The sequence below is a fragment of the Lutra lutra genome, chromosome 7 (genome assembly GCF_902655055.1).
Source record: "Lutra lutra chromosome 7, mLutLut1.2, whole genome shotgun sequence".
NCBI lineage: Eukaryota > Metazoa > Chordata > Mammalia > Carnivora > Mustelidae > Lutra > Lutra lutra.
This window is the reverse complement of record NC_062284.1, coordinates 103,301,628-103,321,317: the sequence shown is the minus strand read 5'-3', so window position 1 is coordinate 103,321,317 and position 19,690 is coordinate 103,301,628. Positions and strand designations below refer to the sequence as shown.

At 40.8% G+C, this 19,690-nt stretch overlaps 1 pseudogene; it reads left to right on the top strand.

Annotated features, from left to right (window-relative positions):
- Positions 1–1,307: 1,307 nt before the first annotated feature.
- On the top strand, positions 1,308–1,974 carry LOC125104522 (ferritin light chain-like; annotated as a pseudogene).
- The last annotated feature ends 17,716 nt before the right edge of the window (positions 1,975–19,690 follow it).

Here is a 19,690-nt window from a genome sequence, read left to right as displayed (position 1 = left end):
TACTGAGTACCTATGATGTTCCAGGGACTGTGGACAGTGATCCATTTCCTTTGTGGTAAGCCTCGGCATGATCATCTGGAAACTCCTTTTTACTTACAGCTCTGCAACTATGGGAACAGTAAGACCTCAGAGAAGAAACTGCTGACCAGTTTGCCCAGCCAGATCCCTAGGCAGCTTCTCGATTCCCATGCTCCCATTATAGCCTAGGATGAACAGAGGCAGACAGAGAACATGGAAGATACAGCATTGACTTGAACAGATGCTCTCCTCCTCCCCCCGACTCCTTATTCACCCAGAAAGTCTGACATATTTTCAAGCAGGGGAGGAGGTTGGAGAAAGGACAGGGGTAGATGAAGAGTCGGTGGAGAGGAGTCCTGCAAACAGCTAAGGTTATCTTTCTAGCCAGCATGGCAAGACGAAGGCGCAAAATAGAATTAAATTGATTTAGAGAAAAGTACTAGGGTAAAGCATATGAAATTGCTGATATTTGACAATTTTTAACTCACAAAACATCAGTTTCATAGGGTTCACCCTGTAAAAGATGGAGTATTTCTTGTGCCTTGAGTTTTTTAAACAGTCATATCTGCCACACTTGTTTTAAATTATCTTAGAAGGGCTCCGGTATAAGAAATCATCATCATGAGAACTGGGTCTCACGTTGAAACATGAAGACAAATTTTGGTCACCTGTGTTAGAAATTGGATGAATGAGTTCTCAGAAACCCAGATAACAGCTACCATGTGGAAGGCTTATTTATTCTACTCAGTAAACCAGCATCAACTGTTTAGATTTCTTTCTTTAGTTCACTTTCTAGTTGGATCCTAGTAATAACTCCTTCACAAAATGGGCTTATTAAAAAGCTCAGAAAGATTTAGGGGTCTCTAGAACTTCTCAGGGACCAGGGTAAACAGTGGGCTGTATTCCTTGCCAATTTCTTTATCCTTATTAAATCTTTAGGTATATTCTCATCTGGTTGAACCCAGAGTTTAGATTACATATTTTTTTATAAGGTGACCTCTTACACCACCAAGATTATAAACATTCTAACTAAACTGAACAACAAAACATGTTTCACACAGCTTAAAAACAGGTTTACTCAGGCAGTGTACTGGGAGGTCCCAGGGATCTGTCTTTTGCCTCAACAATGTTTGGATGGAACAACCCAGGGACATCCCTTCTACCAGTCTTCAACCAACCTCCAAACTTTCCTCCAGTCACAACCTTGGGAGTCATCATCTCAGCTAACCTCTGCCTCTGGGACCAGCCAGCACCCTATTTTGAGTTTAGCTCCTTATTATGGATCCACCATGAGCTCCCAGATTCATGAGAATTATTCCACTCATATGGAGGCCACCACCATCAGCTGCCTGGTCAACATGCCTCTGCCAGCCTCCGACACCTACCTCTCTCTGGGTTCCTATTTCAACCATGAGGATGTAACTGTGGATGACGTGGGCCCCTTCTTCCTCAAGCTGGCTGAGGAGAAGCTGGAGGGTACTGAACATCTCTGGAAGATGCCAAACCCGCGCAGTAACCATGCCCTCATCCAAGACGTGCAGAAACCTTCCCAGTTGGAGTGGTGATAAAGCCCTGGATGCCATGGAAGCCACCTTGGTTTTGGAGAAGAACTGGAACCAGGCCTTTCTGGAGCTTCGTGCCCTGAGTTCTGCTTGCGTAGACCCCCATCTCTCTGACTTCCTGGAGAACCACTTCCTGGTTGAAGAGTTGAAATGCATCAAAAAGATGGGGACCACCTGACTCACCTTCGCAGCTTAGCTGCCCCCAGCTGGGCTAGGTTAGGATCGCATCCAAAGACTCACCCTCAAGCACAACCCTGAAGCCCAGCAGCCTTTAAGGGGCCTCTCTGGCCACCCCCTGATGTCAGGCCTTCTGCCCCAGTCTCTCCCTGCAGCCACAGGCAGCTTTTTAACCACCCTGGAGCCCTCTCCCAAACCACACACCCAATGGAAATAAAGCTTTTTTGCAGAAAAACAAACAAACAAAACAAACAAACAAAAAAAAACCAACAGGTATACTCAATGTCCTAGCAAATTCTCCATCTAGAAATTTACTTGAAGAATATAATGAAAGACATACACAAAGATTTAGTTTTAAAGGTTGTATTAGGAAGAGAACACCTGGCACACTCAAACCAGGGTAATTCACGTGGGGTTCACTTACCAAGAAATGGAGGGGCTGTAGGAAAACCACAGGGGATGGTGCAGGTACCCAGGGCTTGAGGAGGTGCAGAGGAAAAAGGACAAAGGAAGGATCGGTTCTGAGAAAGGGGAAGAAAGGATTGGCCATGTTGAGAATGGTGACCTTCAGTCGAGGAGCAGAGCCAGCTCTAGAAGACCTCAGAAGTGGGGAACCAGGGACTAATACCCTGATCTCAGTCTTGTCCTTGTCTCCAATCTCCTGCAGGACCTTGTGTTGGCTGAACCACACTGGAAACCAGAGGGCAAAAGAACCAGTTAATTTATTCCCTGAAGGAGAGCAGAGCTGAGAAAAGGATGGAAAAAAGTAGAAAGTGGATCTGGTGGAATAAACAAGAGATATCTGACATGAAGTTGTTCATTGGAGCATCATTTGTAATATAAGATGGAAAGGAGCCTAAATGTCCCAGACAAGGGGGAAATTTTAACAAATTTAAGGTATATAGATAGATAGATAGATAGATATCCCAATGGAACCATTGTCAATATTGATACAGAAAATGTCACACAATAAAAGAAATTTTATAAAATAACCCATACAATGTGCTTTACCTTTTGTTTTAAATACTATATGTGGACACAGAGATATGTATTTTATAAGTATATACATACACATATAATACATGCATACACATTTGTATAAGAGAAAAGGTTTAGAGTGTATACATCAAGGTGTAAATGGTAGTTATCACAGAAAGAGTACAGTTACAGGTAATTTTATCTAGGGTTTGCTTTTGTGTTCTGGCTTTTTCTTTTTCTTTCTTTCTTTCTTTCTTTTTTTTTTTTTTGAACGGGGAAAGTTTAATATAAAGAATTCTTAACTATGGCAGGGGATTGGAGGAATAAGGAGTCAGCCAGTAGGAAACAAAGAGAGCTCTAAAGAATATAAGAAGGGTAGATATGAGGGGCAGCCCCAACCCCAAGACCTGAGATAGAGGGTCGGAGGACCCTCTCCACCAAGAGCAGAGGAGAGGATTTGTTGGGCAGGTTGTGGTCAACCTGGGTCAGCAGGGAAGTTACTGTGTTGCTGTGTGGTCCAAACTGGCTCAAAATCTACTCTCTAGGGTGCTGGGGAGAGCTAATCAGAGGGAGGAGTCGCTCCAGAAGCATTCAATTGCAAAACCACTGGAGAGGTTGGGTATGTGTGTTGGGGAATTTTCTGGAGACACGAGCCTGCCAAAGCAGTACACTGGAACAAGGGAGGAAACTCCCTTCTGTCCACAAAGCAAGCTCCCTATACTGGTAAAGTTTAACATAGGTATCTGCTGGCAAAGGAAAATATATAGGGGCTCATCGCCATTTTTGCAGAATGAGGAATGAAGTATGAATGTGAAGCAGAAAAGCAATAAATTGATAACTGGCATACGTTCCAAAACCTACCACCTAGGGATACTGTGTGGGAATACACACAGATATGCATATGGTTTTATAACCTGCTACTTTCTTGCAATAAATGCTGTGGGCATCTTTCCCTGTCAATAAATATAGATCTGCATCAACATTTTTCACTATTAAAAAGCATATATGCCTTTTGTTTTTTATAACTGATTCTGCACTGGTAAATATTTAAATTGCATTTTATTTTTACTATTCTAAACAATGCTATGTTGGACTTCCTTATTAATTAATTTATTTAGGTGCAAAATGATGGTTTTATTAAAGCATGGGTGTTCCAGGATTTTCTCTCTGTCAGTGCCTGTGGTTCTTGGTCACACCACTTCAAAGAATGAAGGGGTAGACCAGACAGAGTGGTGAGCAGCGAAACAAGGTTTATTGAGCGATAGCATAGATATAGTACAAAGCTCCCGAGGAGGGAGGGGACCCGAAAGGGTTGTCCTGTGTTGAATTTCTTTAAATGATTATTTTCTCACAATAAGTTATTAGAAGTTGAATTGTTGGATTCACAATCCTGTGTTAAATTGATAAAGGTACCTGTTGGGTACATTATCTATTTGATTTAGCAAAAAAAAAAAAAAAATCATTTTTCACTTTATGCACTTCTCAAAAATGCGTGAAAAAGATGCCGCTTAAGACATCTGCTCTGGTATCCAGTCAAATAAGGTCAAACAACAGTGTGGTTCCAGAATGGATTGCTCTGAGAGCAGGTAGACTGGCCAGGAAAGCTGTCAAAGATGGGACTTAACTTGGCTCTTCACTAAAATAGCAAAGAGGGTCTTTTAAATTAATATACTTTATTTTTTAGAGCAGTTTTCTTTAGGTTCACAACAAAATTGAGCAAAAGTACAGAGAATTTCCATATACCTCCTGCCCCCCCACCTATGCACAAACTGCCCCATTCTCGACAACCTTCACCACAGTGACACATTTTTTACAAGTGATGAATCTACACAGACATGTTATTTTCATTCAAAGTTTATAGTTTAGATTTATACGAGTCTACATTACATTCACTCTTGGTGTTGTGCATTTTATGGGTTTTGACAAATGTATGATGACATGTATCTACCATTGTGATATCATACAAAATAGTTTCACCACCCTAAAAATCCTCTGTGCTTGGCCTATTTAACCCCCCCACCCCCCACTAATCCTTGGTGACCACTAATCATATTACTGTCTCCATAGTTTTGCATTTTCCAGAATGTCATATAGTTGGAATCATACATTATGTAGCCTTTTCCAAGTGTCTTCTTTCACTTAGTAATATACATTTAATTTTCCTCCATCACTCTTCATGGCTTGACAGCTCATTTCTTTTCAACACTGAATAATATCTCATTGTCTATATGTACCAGTTTATTTATCTACCTTGATGGCTTCCAAGTTTGGGCAATTATGAGTAAAACTGCTATAAACACTCATGTGCAGGTTTTTGTGTAGACATAAGGGTTTGATTCATTTGGGTGAATACCAAGGAGTACGATATTTGGATCATAAAAGAGAATGTTTAGTTTTGTAAGAAACTGCCAACCTGTCTCCCAAAGTGTTTATATTATTTTGCATTCCTACCAGTAATGAATGGGAATTCCCACTGCTCCACATCCTCACCAGCATTTAGTGTCACCAGTGTTTTGCATTTGGGCCATGGTCATAGGTATGTATTCATATTTCATTTCAGTGTCCAATTCTCTAATGACATACAATGTGGACATCTTTTCTTGTGCTTAGTTACCATCTGCATATCATCTTTGGTGAAGTGTCTGTTAAGACCTTTTGCCCATTTTTAAATTGAGTTGCTTGTTATCTTGTTGAGTTTTAAGAGTTCTTTCTATGTTGCAAATAACAGTCCTTTGTCGATGTATCTTTTGAAAATATTGTCTACTAGTTTGTGGCTTGTTTTCTCATTCTCTTAATAGTGTCTTTCACTGAATAGAAGTTTTTAATTTTCATGAAGTCTAGCTTATCAGTTATTTCCTTCATGGATCATGCCTTTGGTGTTGTATCTAAAAAGTATCATCACCTAAGATTGTCTAGGTTTCCTCCTATATTATCTTACAGGAATTTCAGAGCTTTGCATTTTACATTTAGTGTTAATTTTGTAAAGGATATAAATTTTTGTGTTAATTTTTGTAAAGGATATAAGATCTGTGTCTAGATTCTTTTTTTTTTTTTTTTTTTGCATGTATGTGTCTAGCTGCTCTAGCGTGTTGAAAAGACTACCTTTGCTCCATTATATTGCCTTTGCTCCTTTGGCAAAGATCAGTTGATTATATTTACATGGTCCTGTTACTGGGCTCTCCTGTTCCATTCATCTATTTGTCTATTCTTTTAACAACATACTATCTTGATTACTATAGCTTTATCATAATTACTATGATAGCTTTATCATAAATCTTGAAGTTGGGCAGTTTCAGTCCTCCATTTTTGTTCACTTCCAATATTGTGTTGTCTATTCTGGGTCTTTTGTTTCTACATATAAACTTTCAATTAGCTTGTCTATATCCATGAATAACTTGCTGGGATTTTTATTGGAATTGCACTGTATCTGTGGATCAAGTTGGGAAGAATTGACCTCTTGACAATATTGAGTTTTCCTACCCATGAACATGAAACATTTATTTAGTTCTTCTTTGATATTTTTCATTAGTTTTGTAGTTTTCCTCATAAATATTTTATACGAATTTTGTTAGATTTATACCTGAGTATTTCCTTTTTGGGGGTGCTTACATAAATGATAACATTTTATTTTCCAGATTACATTGTTTCTTGCTCATATATAGGAAAACAATTGACTTTTGTATATTAACTTTGTACCCTGACACTTTGCTGTAATTGCTTATTAGTTCCTATAGTTTTTTGTTGATTAAATTTCCAGCAGAATAAAACAGGGCTATTTTACTCCTGTTCTCCAGCAGACCCTTTTCCCAACTTTATTGCGCATACTTTCTGGAGAACCCTATGCAATCTTCTCATTAAATATCTCTTCTTTATAGAATCCTTCCCTAGTTCCTAGGTCAGTTTAAGAACTCCTCATTTTATGTTCTTATAGATACTTGATTTTTGTCACAATGCTAATGCTTTACTTTTGTTACTAATTAAAACTCTGTCTGCTGGACTGCAGTGTGAAATTCACTGAAGTCAAGGACCTTGTCTTCCCTGTTCACCAATGATATACATAGTATAGATTCTCAGTGCATGTTTGTTGAATGAATGAATAAATGATCGTACCCTCCCTTCCAATCACTACCAAAAAGCTGAATTATCCTATACTTGTCATACAGAGTCAAATCAGGACACTCAAACCACTCGAAGTATTTAAAGCAGATGGAACTCTCTACGGGTGAACTGGTAACCCAGGAGATGGAAGAGGCTGAGAAGACCAGCAAGAAATATAAATTACCCCCGATATTTGCAACAGCACAAAGGTCTTAGGACTTTCAGGTTGGAGGGACAATAGGAAGAACTGATATTACAGAACCCAGGGGCCTCAGTTCTGTAGGTCAGAAGTCCAAGGAAGTATGGCTTAGCTGGGTCTTCTGTTTAATCTCACAAGGCTGAAGTAAAGGGGCACGCAGTGCTGCAGTTGATTTTGGAAGTTCTGAAGAAGAATCTGGTTCCATGCTCAGTCACGTTGTTGGCAGAATTCAGCTCCATGCGGGTATAGGATTGATGTCCCTGTTTCTTTGCCGGATGTCAAACAGGGGTGATTTTTAATCTCTAGAGGCTGTCGACATTGCTTGTCGTGGCCCTCTTCCTCTGTCTTCGAAGCCAGCAATGGCAGATCAAGTCATTCTCATGCTTCAATCTCACAGACTTCCCCTTCTGACTCATTTCTCTCATTCCCAGTAAGAAAAGGTTCTCTTTTTAAGGGCTCATATGGTTAGAGTGAGTCCACTTGGATAATCCAGGACAATCTCCCTATCTCAGGTCCATAATCCGAATCACATCTACAAAGCCCCTTTTGCCATGTCACATTTTAACATTTTCACAGGTTCTGGAAATTAAAGAGTGGATATCTTCAGAGGATCATTATTCTGCCTCCTGTTGGCAAACTCCACTGGAATCTCATTGATACAAGGACCTAGGAAATAGGCCGGCAGAGCAGAAATCTGAGGAAGGGATCTGAGAGCAAGCAGGCTTAGGTTCACCACATTTTAAGATAACAGCATTTTTTTCTTCACCAACTAGGACTGGCTTAACAGATAATTGGCCAGCTTTCTAGTTACTGACAAATATAATGAATTAATCCCGTTTACTGTAAAACAAAACAAAATAAAACAGAACAATGATAACACATCCCTCAATGAGATGAATTCAAACATAATGCAATTGCCAATTGGCTTCCATAATCCTTTGAAAATTGTTTCCCAAACAGGGGCCAATTAAAATTCTTCTGCAGAGAAATATGGGAATGAGGGCTAGGTCAGGCAGGGAAATGGCAGACAGTTCCAGCCTTAAGAAGTACAGAGGTTGATGGGTGCCTGGGTGGCTCAGTGGGTTAAGCCGCTGCCTTCGGCTCAGGTCATGATCTCAGGGTCCTGGGATCGAGTCCCGCATCAGGCTCCCTGCTGAGCAGAGAGCCTGCTTCCCTTCTTCTCTCTCTGCCTGCCTCTCTGCCTACTTGTGATTTCTCTCTCTCAAATAAAAAATAAATAAAATCTTAAAAAAAAAAAAAAGAAGTACAGAGGTTGAAAGTGACTCCCTGGGGGGTACAGTATATTCTTGGCTCAGTCTCCCCAGAGCAGGCCATCAAGACAACTGCCAACCAGCAGAGATTCCTGGAATCTTTCCTGCTGTCCTGGAAGACTCAGACGGCCACAGGCCCCAGAATTATTTCCGGCAACGTCAGTAAACTGCCACCAGGTGATAGCAAGCTTCAGCAGAGACCAGGATAGAATGAAATGGCACCGTTGCACCCCTAGACCTCTCCGCTGCCCTGTTCTGTCTGGATTGCGTGTCCACAGTCATGTCATTGACTGAAAAACAAGATGCTGCGTTTTATACAGCTTAAGTTTTTGGACCCCAGAGGCCAGAGAGGGAGTATTTACAATATTTCAAAACTCCCCCATTTTCTTGCTTCTCATTAATAACTCTTTATGGGCAACCATACCTAAAAGGGAGCTTCAACTTTATTTATTTATTTTTTAAGATTTTACTTATTTGTCAGAGAGAGAGAGAGAAAACAAGCAGGCAGAGAGGCAGGCAGAGGGAGAGGGAGAAGCAGACTCCCTGCTGAGCAGGGGACCGGATGCAGGACTTGATCCCAGGACTCTGGGATATGACCTGAGCCAAAGGCAGACGCTTCACTGCCTGAACCACCCAGGCGCCCCAAGGGAGTTTCAACTTGAACCTTTGTGAGAGCAAGGGAAGAATAGTTGACAATGATGGAACCAGCTCAGGAAGGAGCACACTGCCCTCCAGCATGACCGCACTTGCCCCTTACCAGCGTGTCAAGGAGGATACTGACTACAAACACCCAATTCCCCGCTGAGTGGAAACCCTTAACAAGGATCACAGCACGGAGAAGAGTCTGCTCCAGTCTGACTTTTCATTTTGCACTGCCCCAGTTCTTTCCTTTTTTTTTTTTTTTTAACATTCTACTTATTTATTTGACAGAGTAAGAGAGAGAGCATGAGCAAGGGGAGCAGCATGCAGAGGGAGAAGCAGACTCCCCACTGAGTGGGGACACCGATGCGGGACTCAATCCCAGGACCCTGGGATCATGGCCTGAGCTGAAGGGATTCACTTATCTGACGGAGGCCCCCAGGCGCCCCTGTGTTGCCCCAGCTCCACTGTGCCCCTTCTGTCTTGAACCACTCAGATCAACAGTATGTTGTCACTTTCTTATATCTTGGGCCTTTTGCAGAAAAACTCAATCTTTCGTTGGTGTGGTTATTTAAAATTCACCTGAAGGACCCTTCTTGAAGGAGTTAATTCCCTACAATACGCCATACAGATGCAGACCTCTATTACCTAGGAATGCTACTTCTCTCTATTCTCCCAGCCGAGAAGCTTCTTTTCTCTCTAGAATGAATTCCCTGCATTCTCTGGTCAGTCACCTAAAGAATATGCTCTCAGTTCCAATCTTCTGTGTTCCCATACTACCAACTACCAAAGGGTTAAGCTCTCTTTTAGTGGAAAGGGAAGTTTTCTGATTGAGGTCTGAGCTGAAAACCAATGCCTCTTAGGACAAGGACTTGTGTTATGTGATCTTTAAAATTAGCACTTTGACATTTTTCTCAGCTGCTGAAGCTTGAATTCTTTTTTAAATTTTATTTTAGAATTCACGCACAGTAAACTTTACCCTCTTCAGTATACAGTTCTATGAGTTTTGACAAATAGAGTACATAACCACCACCACAGTCAAGATTCAGAGCAGTTCCATAATCCCAAAAAACTCCCTTATGCAGCCCTTTTACAATCGACCCCTCCCAACCCCTGACAACTACTGAGCTTTTCTCAGTCCCTCTAGTTTTGCCTTCTCAAGAACTTTATAAGAACTTTATATAAATGACATCATATAGCCTTCTGAGTGGTTTCTTTCACTGAGCACAATGCATTTGAAACTTACATTGTGTGATATGCACACAATATACATTGTGTGATCAATAGCTCATTCCTTGTTATCACTAAGTAGCATTGCATTGTGTGGCGTATTAGTTTCCTATGGCTGCTGTAACAAATTCCCACAGACTTGATGGCTTAAGACAATGTACTCTCTCATAGCTCTGGAGGCCAGAAGTCTGAAATCAGTATCACTGGGTCTGAATCAAGGGGGTGGCAGGGCCTTTGGACACTTCAGGGAAATAGCCCTTCCTGGCTTTTTCTGGCCCTAGGTGGTGGCCAGAAAACTTGCTCTATGGCCACATCACTCCAATCTCCAGCTTTATGGTTGCAGTGCCTCCTCTTGTGTAGATCTGGAGTCGAATCTCCCTTCGCCTTTCTCTTACGAGGACGCACGTGGATTCCCCCCATCTCAAGATACTTGGTCATATCTGCTTTCTTTTTGCCATATGAGGCAACATCCAGAGGTTCCAGGTTTTAGGACATGGATATCCTCGGGCATGCCATTATTCAGCTTCCCACATATGGCTATGCCACAAAGTACTTATCCGGTTACACTGGAGGACATTTGGGTCATGCCCAGTTTGGGACAATTATGAATAAAGCTGCTATAAATATTTGCATAAAGGTTTTTGTGGGAACATGGATTTTCATTTCTTTTGGGTAAATACATAAAAGTGGGATTGCTGAGTCAAATAGTGGTGTATGTTCAAGTTTAGAAGTGGTCAAACTGCAGGGCACCTTGGGTGGCTTAGTTGGTTAAGTGTCCAACTCTTGGGACACCTGGGTGGCTTAATAACTGGTTAAGCATCTACCTTCAGCTCAGGTCATGATCCCAGGGTTCAAGGAACAAGTCCCGCATCAGGCTTCTTCCTCAGCAGGAGCCTGCTTCCCCATCTACGTGCCACCCGCCCCCTACCCCCCGCTTGTGTTCTCTCTCTCTTTCTCTCATTCTGATAGATAGATAGACAGACAGATAATAGATAGATAAAATCTTTAAAAAAAAAAGTGTCCAGCTCTTGATTTTGGTTCAGGTTATGATCTCTGGGTTGTGAGATTGAACCCTGTCTAAGATTCTCTCTCTCCCTTTCTATCTCTCTGGCTCATGCCTCTAAAAAGAAAAAGAAAGGGAAAAAAAAGAAAAGAAAAGAAGAAATGCTCAAGTTGCTTCCAAAGTGGCTATACCATTTCACATTCCCTTTGTATATGAACTCTAATTTCTCCACCTCCCTGTCACCACTTGGTATTATCAGTGTTCCTGATTTTAGTCATTCTCGTAGTATTTAGTGGTGTTTCCTTATGGTTTTAATTTGTCCTTCTGAGCATTTTTTTCATGTGTTGAAATGTTAACATTGCATCATTTCATGCACTCTCTTACTTGGCTACATTTTTATGGAGCTCTCTAAATGTACATTAGTAATGATTTAGAAATAATTAACCACTTAATAGGCAAAAATCTTAGAATCATTAACTTCTCAGGAAATTAAAACTACTGAGTAACTTTCAATGTAGAGGAATACTATCAAAATGAATCAATACAGCAACCAATACCAAATAACTAACTAAAAAATGGGCAGAAGATCTGAATAGATATTTTTCCAAAGAAGATATATATAAGAGAGGTGAGTCAGCTGCAGGTGGGCATGGGGAAAAACAAAACAAGACAAAAACAAATCAAAACAAAACAAGAAAGAAAAGGAAAAGAGACCTACAGATGGCCAACATGCACGTGAAGAGATGTTCAACATCGCTGATGATTAGGGAAATGCAAATCAAAACCACAACAAAGGGGGCACCTGGGTGGCTTAGTCCGTTAAGTGTCTGCCTTCAGCTCAGGTCATGATCCCAGGGTTCTGGGATCGAGTCCCACATCGGGGTCCTTGCTCATCAGGGAGTCTGCTTCTCTCTCTGCCTCTGCCCTGCCCCTCTACCCACTTGTGCTCACTCTATTCTGTGTCAAATAAAGAAATAAAATCTTTTTAAAAAAAAACCATAATGAATTAACACCTCTCACCTATTCAAATGGTTATTATCAAAAAGATAAGAAATAACGAGTGTTGGAGAAGATTTAGAGAAAAAGAAACACTTGTAGACTATCGGTGGGATTGTAAACTGGTGTAGTCACTGTGGAAAACTGGATATCCTCTAAAAAATTCCAAATAGAACTGTATGATCCAGCTATTCCACTAATGAGGATTTATCCAAAGAATATGAAAACACGAATTCAAAAAGATATATGCGTCCCTATGTTCACTGCAACATCCTTTACAATAGCCAAGGTATGGAAACTACACACACACACACACACACACACACACACACACAAATAATACCAGACATAAAAAAAGAATGAGATCTCAACATTTGCAACAACATGAATGGAGCTTAAGGGTAGTATGCTACAAGGAAAAAATCAGAAGGAGAAACACAAATACTGTATGATTTCACTCACATGTGGAATCTAAAAAACAATGAAAATGAACAAACAGAACAAAATAAAACAAACTCACTGATACAAAGAACAGATTGGTAGTTGGACAAAGGGGTAAGGGGATCCTTATGGTAGGGTGATGGATGGTAGCTAGATTTTGCGGGCTGACCATTTTGTAGTATACACAAATGCTGTATTGTTATTATTATGCTGAATATTATTGTGCTGAATAATATGAATATTATTATGCTGAATGCTGTATACCTGAAACTTACATAATTTTTTAAAAATGAGTCTGTATTATTCATAAAATATACCCAAGGTGTATGGTTAGTATGAGATAATTAGCAAGATGATTGGTAAATAGTATGTCTATGAGACACATGTGGGTTTTTTTCATCTTTCATGCATTAGGAATCTATATGCACTACAATAATTCAGGAGTGTTCCCTTTGAAAAGGTGGCTGTGATACGATACATCTACCTCAGGAAGTCCATATAATTAAGTCTTCAGGGCATGCATGGATGTGAAGTCTAACAAACAAAATTTGCTTTACAGTAAATTTCTTAACCATGGAAAAACTTCCTCTGAAACCGCCAGAAACCCCAAATATCCCCAGGGTCTGCTGAAGGACCTGGATAATAATAAGAGCCATTTGAATACCAATCAATTCTCTATCGAATGCCAGAACTCTCATAGACTAGTTCATGCATAAAATATGCCTTCATGTTTCCAATAGCTTCAGGATAAATTTCCTGTGCCAGAGAAATAAAAGACACAAGACAACTATTTCAAGAGGCGGGGAAGATGGGGGAGGCAAAGACAGTACAAAGGACTCAAGTGTAAAATTTTATTCTCTTTAAAAATATTACTAGGATATTTAGTTAGCAAAAATAGTCGTAACAATAGTGTCCCAGTATCCTTGTCAGAGATGTTAATAACAGTAATAATTATAGAAACTCTCTTTTCTTACATGTTTACACTGTTTTGCCAGATAGTATTGTAGTACATGGTATAAATTAATTCATTTAGTCCTTACAACTCCCCTAAGAGTAGGTGCTATCTTAATCCCCATTGTAGGGAAGAGGCCACTGAGACATAAAGAGGTTAAGTCACCTGCCCAAGGTCCCAGGGGAGGATTAGTAGTCAAATGGAGGTGGACAGTCCCCACTACATCAGAGGACAGCTGTCCAGAAGCTGATACTGTATCTACTGAGCTTGGCTAGGACCAGCCTGACCTGTAGGACTTTTTGAAATGCTGATTCCCAGGCCTCTGCCCCGGGGTTCTAGTTCAATTGGTCTGGAATCTGCGCTGTTTTTGCAGGTTCCCTGGGTGATTCTGAGCATTAGTTGGTTACCAACAGCGGGTCAGTTTCCCATTGGTAATTTAGCGATGCCTTTTTGCTGATTCCAAACCACCCAGCAGAGAGACCATAGACTTTTCAAGGATTGTTATTAAGTTTCTTGTCACGGTGATGAGGGGTTAAGACAGACAACACATACTCTGGCTCTTAGACATATAATTTGTCAAAGGCAGATTACTACTTTCTTTTAAAAGTTGGAAATACTATAAGTAAAAGTCTGGTTTCATATTTTACTTAAACATCATATGTCTCATATCTGAGCTCATCTTCATTTAAAATCTATTTTTAGTGTTATCCATATTATACGTCTATGTTTAGTCCTCTGATGAAACTTATAGTCGCGTTATTTATTCTCATGGTTTTCCCCAAATGCTGGCGACAACCAATTTTGTATTTCTGCCACAGACCTTAAACTCCTGACCTGAATATCCAATAGCATATTAGACATTTCTTCCCGGAAGAAGAGGCTCTGATTGAACTTGCCTGAAACAGATGTCCATACACCACACCCCAACCAAACCTGTTGTTTCTTCTACATTCCCTTGGCAATCGGCCCCACCACCCACTCAGTAATGCAAGCCAGCAGCAAGGAGTCATTTGGCTTCTACTCTTTCTCCCACTCCCCACAACCAATAATCACCTACTTCTCATGGCCTCTCCATTCTCACGGCCACTGTGTCACTGAATGTCCCATCACCTCTTGCCTGGACAGTGCAGTGGTCTGCCTCCCTGCCCCCTTTCTCTGGGCTATCCTGTTGCTTTCCATTTCCCTTCTTTCTTTTTGTGGAAGAAGGTGTATGATTTGGATCTAAGCTTAAATGTTTCTAATGTTATATGTCAAATATACAACTGAGTCCAGAGAACAAACAAGTGTGTTCTACTGGTTTTATCAAATCCCTAATGATGTGGGATACAAAGACAGAAGAAAAATTGTTAAATTTCCTTACTACCTACAGCCCACTGACAAGTTCTTGAAACAGGCAGAGTGACATTCCTCTTGGGACTCAACTGCCTTGATGTTAATAAGGGCAAAAGGCAATCCTAGCCTGAGCCATCCTCTCCCCCACCCCGCCTCCACCATCCTGTAAGTCTACTTTAACGTATAAAAATTCCTTTGGAAACTTCCTTTATCTCAAAACCCCCAAGCATACGGCCCACCAATATACATCTGAAGGGTCTCATGACTAAGGTTTTATTAGACGGTAATAAATGACCTTTTCCCACCAATAGCTAGTCTGCTCAAGGTCCTGGAAACCTTGCTTCCAAAATTCCTTAGAGACTTACGCTATCCCAGACCCCCTCCCAACTTGGAAGTTTATAATGGACCACTCCTCATGACCCCAGTGCAGGTTTCTGCCCACGGGTCTTGTCCCCATGCTTTAATAAAATCACCTTTTTTGCACCAAAGATGTCTCAAGAATTTTTTCTTGGCCATCAGCTTCGAACCCTAACATCTTTCCTAGATCACTTACCACTGTCTTATTTGCCATTTTGTTTTAAAGAAATGAAGATATCCAGCTACAGATATATCTATAAATACAGCTATAGATAAAGATATTTAAGCCCACCTTGACTGGCCTGCCCCCATCCCAAGTGCCTCCTTCCCCAGCGCACTGTCATGAATTTGCTATTATCATGTGTGTCTTGTGCTTTCTCTAGATATTTATGCATTGGTAAACAGTTTAGCGCATTGCTTTGTAGGTTTTTAAACTTTATGAAAGACCTCCTGCTATATATTCCCTCTGCAACTCACTTCTTTCATACCATTTTGTTTTTTCTTCCTGTTGACATGTGTTGCCCTAATTCATTCACTTTAACTACCATATGGTACACATTCTGTGATGATACCACAATTTATTTATTTATTCTCTGTTGAAGGACGTTTAGGAATCGTGCTGCTGCAAACAGTGCGGCGCTGGTCTCTTTGCACAGATACTGGAGAGGCTCTCTAGGCTATATTCTCAGGAGTGGCATTACTTTCCTGCTCTCCTGAGCCAGGGAGACAAATCATTTCCTGCCTCTCTGTAATCGAACTGCTGCCAGAGTCATTTTTCTGAAATGCAAATCTGCTTCTGTCACTCTCTTGCCTAAGTCCCTCTGAGGGAAACAAACCCGCCATTCCTCAGTAAGATTCTCAAGCCCTTCTCCTCCCCCACATCCAACCCTCCATCTTTTGCTAGACTTCTCTCCCACTCCCCACACCAAATGCCCAGCCAGGCTCTGCTCCCTCAGAATCGCTCCCTGTTTCCCCTCTCCCCTCCTCTTGCCTGTTCTTCTCTTTCCAGGACTGACCCATCCTTTCACCCCATTCCCTCCATCTTTCCAACCGGGAAACACCTAACTGCTTTTCAAGGGTCATCTACTCACTGAAAGCTTTCCTCAACCTGCCAGCAGTCACCAATTGGAATGCCGGTTCTTCCACTTACTGACTTGGGCAAATCTTTTAACCTCCCTGAGCTCAATGTTCTCATCTACTAAGTGAAGGTAAGGATAGTGCCGACCTCATACACCTGCCATCAAATGTGATCCTGGATACAGAGCATTTCATTCATATGGTGCTTGACAAGGAATGTTTTCTTTCATTCGTCTATTAAAATATCTTAGAATTATTATTAGTTTTTTTGTGGCTGTTAGTTATTTCTTTCTGCATCCCCTTCATATTCGTATCACCACCAGGACAGGGCCTGGCATAGAGAAGGACACCATAACTGTTGAGTGAATAAATGAGTGAGTCTTTGGGCTCTCAGAGATGTTAGTTGAAACAAAAAAAAAAAGGGAGAGAGAGATTTAATACTTTGTCATGGATGGTGTCTTATTTCCACAGACAAATTCAATCTCTGGGGACATAATCCTTGTTTTCCTTTTCCTATCAAAGCTTTCTTACAATAGCTTCCTGCCCATTTCTTTAAGTTGGTAATGATTTACGTAAGCCAATCAGTAAATAGTGTCAAAAGAATTTATTTTGTCATTTGGTTGTTGCCTAGGGAAAGGATTTGCTTTAAAAGAAAAACAAAACCCCAAAAGCATTGTGGTTCATTTGGTTTTGTTTCTCACTACGATCTTATTGAGGTATGAATTAGTACTGAGAATTTCAGTTAAAGTCTGCAGATATGTGAATGTAAATTCAACATTAGATAATGCAAATACAGATGCTTCTGACCTAGAAAGGAGAGTGATTGGAAAGGAGGCATGTGGATAGGGAGACATTATTTTTCCTCTCTTCCTCTGCCTTGGACCCCTTCAGCACTTAGAAACTGGGGGCAAGCCTCTCTATGGAGTCCTCTAGAGTTCCTCAAACATTCTGAACAGCCCAAACCAGCCTCTCCCCTTGGTTTCTGCTCAGTTGCCCTGCCCTCGCCATGTGGCTCCCTCCCTTTAGTACAGCGGCTCTCTCTGCACCCCTGGATCATTGGAGCCCAGAAAAGAGCTCTGTCCTCAAGGTTCCTGCTCCTTGCATCCCCTGTGTCAACCCCAGCAGCAGGCCCATCTCACAGGGACAGCTCTCCTGAAGCCAGTACTCTGACTTCTGAAATTCAAGTTTAGTAGGACCTCCTGTACTTTTATCTGCTAAATCTGGTAACCCAAAACAGAGGCAGAGCTCTTAACCCCAGGAATGGTAAATCCTACCCTAGTCTTGGGGTAGCCCCAATTCTAAATCACTCATGATCTTTTCACTCGCCTTGGTTAACGATTGGTCTCTTTATAGTTTGTTACCCAAGTATGATTAGCGAGATGAGGGGAAATCTACCAAGAGGAAATGCCTTATGAGAAATCCCTGTACTTTACCTTCTTCGGGCTGCTTTGAAAACAGTGATCAGAGGTATAATAGTCATCTTTTTAGCAGGAGTCAACAAACATGAAGAAAAAGAATCATCCAATCCAGTGATTCTCAAAGTGTGGCCCAGGGACCTCGGGATCCTTCAGGTCCTTTCAGGGGTCCTCAAGGTCATCTCCTATCTGTGTGAGACCAGAATTCCCTCGATCCTCCAACAAATGACCATGGCCCAACAGATTGATTTCAGAAGAAGACTGGAGAGTCTATACTTGTTCTTTATTAAGCCAAAGATTAAAGAGATTCGCAAAACACTAATCTTTTTTTTTTTTTAAGATTTTATTTATTTGTCAGAGCGAGAGAGGGAGAGAGAGCGAGCACAGGCAGACAGAATGGCAGGCAGAGGCAGAGGGAGAAGCAGGCTCCCCACCAAGCAAGGAGTCCGATGTGGGACTCGATCCCAGGACGCTGGGATCATGACCTGTGCCGAAGGCAGCTGCTCAACCAACTGAGCCACCCAGGCGTCCCGCAAAACACTAATCTTCTCACTGATTTTCTTTTTATTTTGAAAGCATAGTTTGTTTTGTTTTGTTTTTTCATAAAACATGTCAACATGTAATGGGCTTATCATTATTTTCAAATGAGCGAATAAATAATTTTTTAAATGTGTAAGTTCTCTTCTATGGTAAATATCAATAGATATAAACCACATAAACAAAAGCTCTTTGGGGATCCTCAAGAATTTTTAAGAATGTAAAGAGGTTTTGGACCAGGAATTCTGAGGCACACTGACCCAGACAGTAGTCTGACAACAACTGATGAGGCTCAGCAGATATCAATTGCCATAATCCTCTGGATTTCTTACGAGGAGAGAAATTAACCCCTGTTTGTTTGATAAGGAGCTGATCACAACTTGAAATGATTTATGAGCTAACTCAATGAGTAGTCATGGCTAATGCATTATTTAAAACTGATCAATTGAAAAGACAATTTTAATCACTCATGGTTATTGACTAGTAATAAAATGAAGTAATAAAAGGACAAGGTCACAAGCACATGAAATACGTTTTACAGAAAGAAAGAATAGCACAAATCAAAGTCTTTCAAAGGCACAAGAGGGTAACTATAGAAAATTTGCCTCGTGATTTTCACGGACAGCCAGTCTGCCCACCTCTAGGGAGGTATCTCCATAATAAATATGCAGTATTTACATTAAATACATGGAATTAAATACAGAATAATTAAAACAAAGTAGCTATTCCATAGTCCTGACCTAAGAAGTTTACCTTGAAGGCTTTTAAGCCTTATTTAGACTCTTTGATCTTGAAGCTTCTTAATTATGGATACCAGGTTTGTGCTCTTTTTTCCATTGCATTTAACTTTCTGAGCTCCTTAATTTTGACACATAATAATTACCTTATTCTTGTAAAATACCTGTGACTTCCCTTAAGCTCTCGCCCTTTCCACCTGTGCCTTTGTTCACTGAGCACCCATTTGCACGGTATTCACGATATTCACGGTAAGACTTAAGTGTTGCCAAATCGTTGCACGAAATATTCTTGATTCCTCTCTGTTTTAAGAACAAAGGCTTAACTTCCTGTCACCTCAACAACAGCAGAACAAAACAAAAACAAAAACAAATACCTATGGTGCACGTGCAGTTAGCAGCATTGAAGCTAATGTAAGTTATAAATTTGGTCCCTATTTGCACGAAACTACGGATTAAGGTTTTGGGGCATAGAGGGAAGGATAAAAAGTCATGGATTCAGGTTGCTGTGCTTTTAAAAGCCATCTAACAGTATGAAACGCTGCCTTAGGCCATTAAACTGATAAAAGTAAACCACTGTCAATATGTTTTTACCGTTTCACACTTGTTTATTCTGGAAGGAACATACAACCACTGCATTCAAACTGTAGACGCTTGTTGGTAAAATGTAGTCA